This window comes from Durio zibethinus, chromosome 4 (genome assembly GCF_047325235.1).
Source record: "Durio zibethinus cultivar Kanyao isolate XHJ-2024 chromosome 4, ASM4732523v1, whole genome shotgun sequence".
NCBI lineage: Eukaryota > Viridiplantae > Streptophyta > Magnoliopsida > Malvales > Malvaceae > Durio > Durio zibethinus.
Window position 1 is genome coordinate 30,920,934 of NC_143165.1, and position 6,174 is coordinate 30,927,107.

Consider the following 6,174-nt stretch of genomic DNA (forward strand, 5'->3'; position numbering starts at 1 on the left):
ACCGTAAGTTAAGAAATAAAGATGACTAGAGACGAATCCGTAAGTCAGGAACAAAGATGATCAGGATTGAGCCATAGGTCAAGAAATAAAAGTGATTAGGATGAAGCCATAAGTCAAAAAATAAAGATGACTGGGATGAAGCCACAAGTCAGGAATAAGGTTAACCAGGATGAAGCCGCAAGTCAAAAAATAAAATCACTGAAACTAAGTCGCAAGTTAAAAAATAAAGATGACCGTTAATCTGGGTTTAATGTGCCATCTAATTTGAGCTTACATATCATTTGGTTGCCAACTAAACTAGGCTTAAATCTTATCTTGTATCATATCTCATCTTTTTCATTCATTTTTTCAACAACCTTTCCACCTTTTACAGATCATTTTACCTTCGACTTTTCAAACCTTGTTGATATTTTGGTCTTTTGTCAAAATATTTCATTTTTTTATTTTTCTCTTATCTTTTTTATGATAAACTTCCTAATCCTTTTTTCTTTTTTTTTTTTTTTGCTATTTTGCTATTTTTTTTTTCATTTAACTACTTAAAATATTTCTATTCCATTTTTTCTCTTTTTTTCTAATATTTAAAAAGTTGACAAACACAATCATGATACAAATTTCTATTTCCATCAAATGATGCAAATGTAAATGTCAATGCGAATGCAAATGTCAATACGAATGCAAGTATGCAAATGCTTGATGCAAATACAAGTGATTTTTTCATAATGCTAATGCCAATATTTCTTTCACGTAAATGCCCTTACAAATACTTTTTCTATAATGTAGATAAAAATATGCAAATGCAAACACAAATACCTTTCTTATGATGCAAATGCGAATGTCTTGGTTATGATGTAGATAATATAAATATGAATGTTTTTCTCATGATATAGATGTAAGTGAAGTAAATGCAAATGTCTTTTTCATGATATAGATGTGAATATGAATGTCTTTCTCATGATGCACATGTCAATATGAATGTAAGTGATACAAATGCAAATGTCCCTTTTATGATGTAGATGTGAATATGAATGTCTTTCTCATGATGCATATGCAAGTGCAATGTAAGTTATACAAATGCAATTTTTTTTTTTTTTGCAGCATGCAAATCAAATATCTTTTACAAGTAATGCAAATGTGAAAACTTTTTTTGTTTGTTTTTTAAGATCTTTGTTCCAATTTTCAATGTTCATTCTTCATTAATAATGATTTCAATAATTTGTACAAAATGCTCAAATAATCTCTAAACTTTTTAAAAATGATCACAAAATTACCCACATAAAGTATCTTCATAATCAGTTAGAAAAGTTGACAACTCGTGACTTTTGAATCTCTTGAAAATTGATGATTACTATTTAGAATGCTTAGGGATGTGGGTAATTGACAATTCAATTCTTTTCATTGGTGGACATATCTTAAGAAAAGTTCGATGAGAGTTGCAAGGATTACTCTTCAGCTCACAAAAAAGATAATTTTTCTAAAACATTTTTCTTTTGTTGAAAACATGATACTTCAATGTGCATCAAAACTAACCATTATTTTTTGAAAAAGATTTGGGAAGAAAAAAAGGGCTAGTTTTTTATTTTCACTCTTTAGTGAGATGTAAAGTCTTTAATGGGTACTAATTCATTAAAAGGCTTTGCATTGTGACTTTTTATTCTAGATAAAACCTTAGAACTTTCAAATTCTATTGGGACTTCAAGAGTGGCTCTAGCTCTAAACTACCCTTTTTGGGTTTTCACCTTAGAGCTATATTTCTAACAATAAAAAAATTGGTAAAGTCTTGCCAATTAATAATGGGTATATAGAAATTTTCTAGGACATAGCTCTTAAATTCAACCATCCACATTTTGATCATAATAGACTTTTTAAGGTATACAATGTAGGCCACGATTCAAGGTTCTAAAAGAATAGATAAATAGGCTCAAAATATATTATTTAAGGTAATTAGGCCAACGATCTTATGGAGCATTCTCAAGATAAAAAGTCATGTATCTTTCTTTCTTTGCTCTTTTTTCTTTTTTTTGAAACATTTGACTTCAACATTTTATATTCTTGAATTCTATCTTTTTTTTTTTTAGATTCTAATTGAAGCTTTATGTATTTATTTTTTTACCCCAAACTCTTATCTCCAAAGTGCATGTCTTTCTTTTTTTTATTTTTTTTTCTTTTTTGGAGACATCTGACTTTAACTTCAACATTTTACTTTTTTGAATTTTATCTTCTTTTTTTTTTTAGATTTTAACAAAAGCTTTATTCATTTTTTTGCCTTTGATCCTCATTTCTAAGATACATGTCTTTCTTTTTTTTTTTTCTTTTTTGAAACATTTGACTTCATATTTAGCAAACTGGTTTCTTGAGTTTTTGAAATTCTAAATGAAACCTCATTCACTTTTTGCCATGGGCTCTCTTTTCCAAGGTGTATGTTAGATGCTCTCAATTCAAATATTTTTCTTAAAGTTAGGCTCTTGAAATGTCTTTATTTTGCCCTCTAATGTAAAAGATGATCATTGACCAAGGTTCATTTTAGAATGAAAAATTTAATAGGTTCAAATGGGTAACAAGTGAATAATTTTTTTATATGTAAAGCATAGAGAAAGATGGTTATTCATCATTTCAAATGCGTCACTTAGTTAGAAAAGCAAATTATTTTAAAAAAGAGATAAAAAGCTACTTTTTTCTTTATTTTTGTGTTATAACTTAATCATTTTTGCATAACTAATACCCAATCTTATTTTTCACTCAAGTTTCTTATGATAGTAAAAATTAGGTTGTATGGGATATCTCAAATTTAATCACATAGTTTATAAAAAGACTTATTTTGGTTTGAAATTATCTGACATTTTTGGTATAATGAGGGGAAAAGGTATTACTGCATGAAACAAATTGTAGGTGAGAATAAATTTTACTTTTTTTAGTCAATGTCCCTTAAGACATGAAATAATGGCTACTTGAGAGAGAAGGTTCAAGCATTTTTCGTGTCTATGATCATTGAAAGAATTTAAATGATTTAATCATATTAGCAAAATTTGACACATATTAAATTACCAATTAAAAATTTGAAAAGTATCTTGGTTGGTTTTCGAAATTCAAAATTAATTTTCAAAATTGATCTCTTTTGTTCATTGCCAAGAAAAGATTATTATCTCAATACATCAAATTATGATAAGGTTCATAGGTTAAAATTCATGCCCCTTAAAAGATTATGACTGGTGAGTGAGGTTAGTCAAAAGGATTAAACCATAGGAGCTATCAAGGAAATGTGTGAATGTATTAGATGAGTTTATTTTTACTAGTAATCACCAATTACTTCGAGACTCCTTCTATCTTTTATTACAAAAGAAAACTTCTTTTTCTCTTTCTTTTTCTTTTCTTTTCTTTTTCTTTTTTGTGAAACACTTTTCATTTTATGGTTTTGAAAATTAATTATGTGCGACTACTATTCAAATAATTGCATAAAAATAAAATTTCATAGAAAAATTGAAAGCATTCATTTATTTTCAAAATAAAGTTCAAAAATATTAATTTAAATAACTTCCAGGGACCCCATACATAAAAGGTCAAATGTTCAAAAGAAAACCATCCTATCTTAATTGTTCAACACTTGAAACTTTCTTCCACATTTTAACTCCTCACATTTTGCAACTAGATAGAGTCAACTTCTATTGTTCCATTAGTTCTGGACTTAGAATACCACACTTAATAAGATCCTCAACCTTTTCCTTTAGCTATCTACATATTTTTTAGTTAAATAACCAATTACCCCCATGTGATAATCGTACTTACCATTAAGATCATAAGTCCTTACTGATGGATTTGGCATTGTTTTTGGAGGCAAAAAAGTGAGGTACTGACTTTTTATTAGCAAAGGCAAAAGGTAAAAAATAGGAATTGAAAATTTCTCTTGATCATTCTTTAGTTTTTTTTTGGTTGAGTGGTAAGCTCAAAAGTAGGGACAAGATCCTGAATGGTCATTTAAGGACAAGAATTTGCTAGAAAGCTTAGATGCTGGCTTGGTTGACAAAGATATGGGTTTTGAAAGATATTGCCTGTAACAAGGAAGTGGGGTTGATAAAAAGGATAAAAATTACACGAGACAAAGTTATTTGGTAGATGCCCTTCAAGTGTGACTACTTGAAACTCCCCTTCATTCTTTTTCAATGTATTTCAATTTTCAACATTAGTTGTATCTTTCAACTTAATCTTGCCTTTCTTGGTTGCATTTTCTATCATTTCCTCGACAATCACCATATCAACAAAATTTTTAGAGATACTCCAAATCATTCTTTTGTAATAAGGAGTGTTTAGGGAATTGACAAATAGAACAGTGATTTTTTTCTCTGATAGAGGTGGTTATACTTAGGCTGTTATGTCTTTCTATCTGTGTGCATATTCTTTGAAAGTTTCGATTACCTTTTTTCTCTATGTTTTGCAGAGACAACTTATATGGTTCCATATCTTCAGTATGCCTGTATTATGCTTGAAAAACCCTAGCCAAGTCATTTTAGAAGAAAATCTTACTTTGGTCTATTTGGGCATACCACTTTGTTGTAGACCTAGTGATACTATCTTGAAAGTAATAAATTAGCAACTTATCATCATAAGTGTAGCCTATCATCTTTTGATAGTATATGGTGATGTAGGTCAAGGGGCATTTTGTTCTATCATACTTTTCAAATTTTAGGGCTTTAAACTTTGACGAAATGACGAGATTAGGCACTATACTAAGTTTAGTGGCATCAACACTCTCATATATATCATGGCTTTCAATTGCTTTCAGTCTTTCTTTCAACAAATCACATTTATCCTTCATTACCATATCTCCTGATGGATTGACACCCTTTTTAATTTCTCTCATTCTTTTGGATCATTCAGATTAGGCACAACAATAGAGTTGTAAGGAGTAGGCCTGGGATTGGCATTTATTTAAATTGGAGGAAACTTAGCAGAAGTGTCAATATAAGGTTGATAGGTTATTGAAGGTGCTTATGACATATGAGGGTCTTGAACATATGGATATATGAACCTAAGTGAACACAATGGTGCTGCGACAACTGTCTTCTTCCTTGCCCATGTGTTTTAACAATTCATTTTCCTTTTGTCAAACCTACTAGCATCTTTTTTTTTAATTCTGTAAACTATCTGTCCATATTCTATTGTATTCGTATAATTATTTTTCTGATCTCTCTTTGGGTCTTTTCCATTCTATCCATCCAACTTACATTTTCATTTTTCAAGATTTTAATACAGGCTTGAGTGTTATAAGTGCACAGATTTAACTGATCTTGTTTCTTATGATGCATTATCCTTGAACCTCTTATTAATTACAAAAGTCAAAATTATATGACATGAATTCTATTATTAAAACTTTTAAAAATATCTTTTTGTTTTAAGAGTATATTCACAATCAATATTCCTTATCCCTAGCTGGCATAAAAAGAATGAATTTAAACAAATGATGCATGACATGCAAGTTAAATTTTATTATTATGGACAATGAGCTCAAATTCCCTCATATATTCAAGTTGGGTTATTTAAAGCACTATTTTGCCTCAAAAGTTCGGTGAAAGCATATTTTCAACTATCTTTCTTTTTCACAGGTTTCTTTAGGTGTACCATTATTTAAAAAATGTAAATAGATACATCCATTTATAGAAAATTCAAGCCAAGAAAGGTTTTCATTTATTCCCAAAAGTTTAAAGTTTATACATTAAGAACCATTTTTAGACTAGGGCCATAAAGTGCTAGATTTATTTATACTCCCCCTTGCCTCATCTAAGAAATCCAAAAGAAATTGACTATGATTGCTAGTGAGAATAACCCTTTGCCTTAAAGCTTTTTTATTCCTTATCTTGGCCAATTTGACTATTGCCTATAACACTGCTTGTTATCTTGACATGGATTGATGAATGATTCATGTAAATGATTCATGTAAATGATTGGCTTCATTTTGACATTAAAACCTAAAAATCTAACTTTTATCAACCCCTGTACCCTATATTTCAAAAATGTGTAGTTTTTCAGATAATGGCCCATAATGCCATAATGGTATTCACATCTAGCATTGGGGTCGTACCATTTGGGATAAAATGGTTTGAGGGGTTTAATAGGGACAAGGGCAATGAGTAGTTTTTCTAGAGTTATAGGTATAAATCTGTGTAGGACATAGGTATTTCCTTT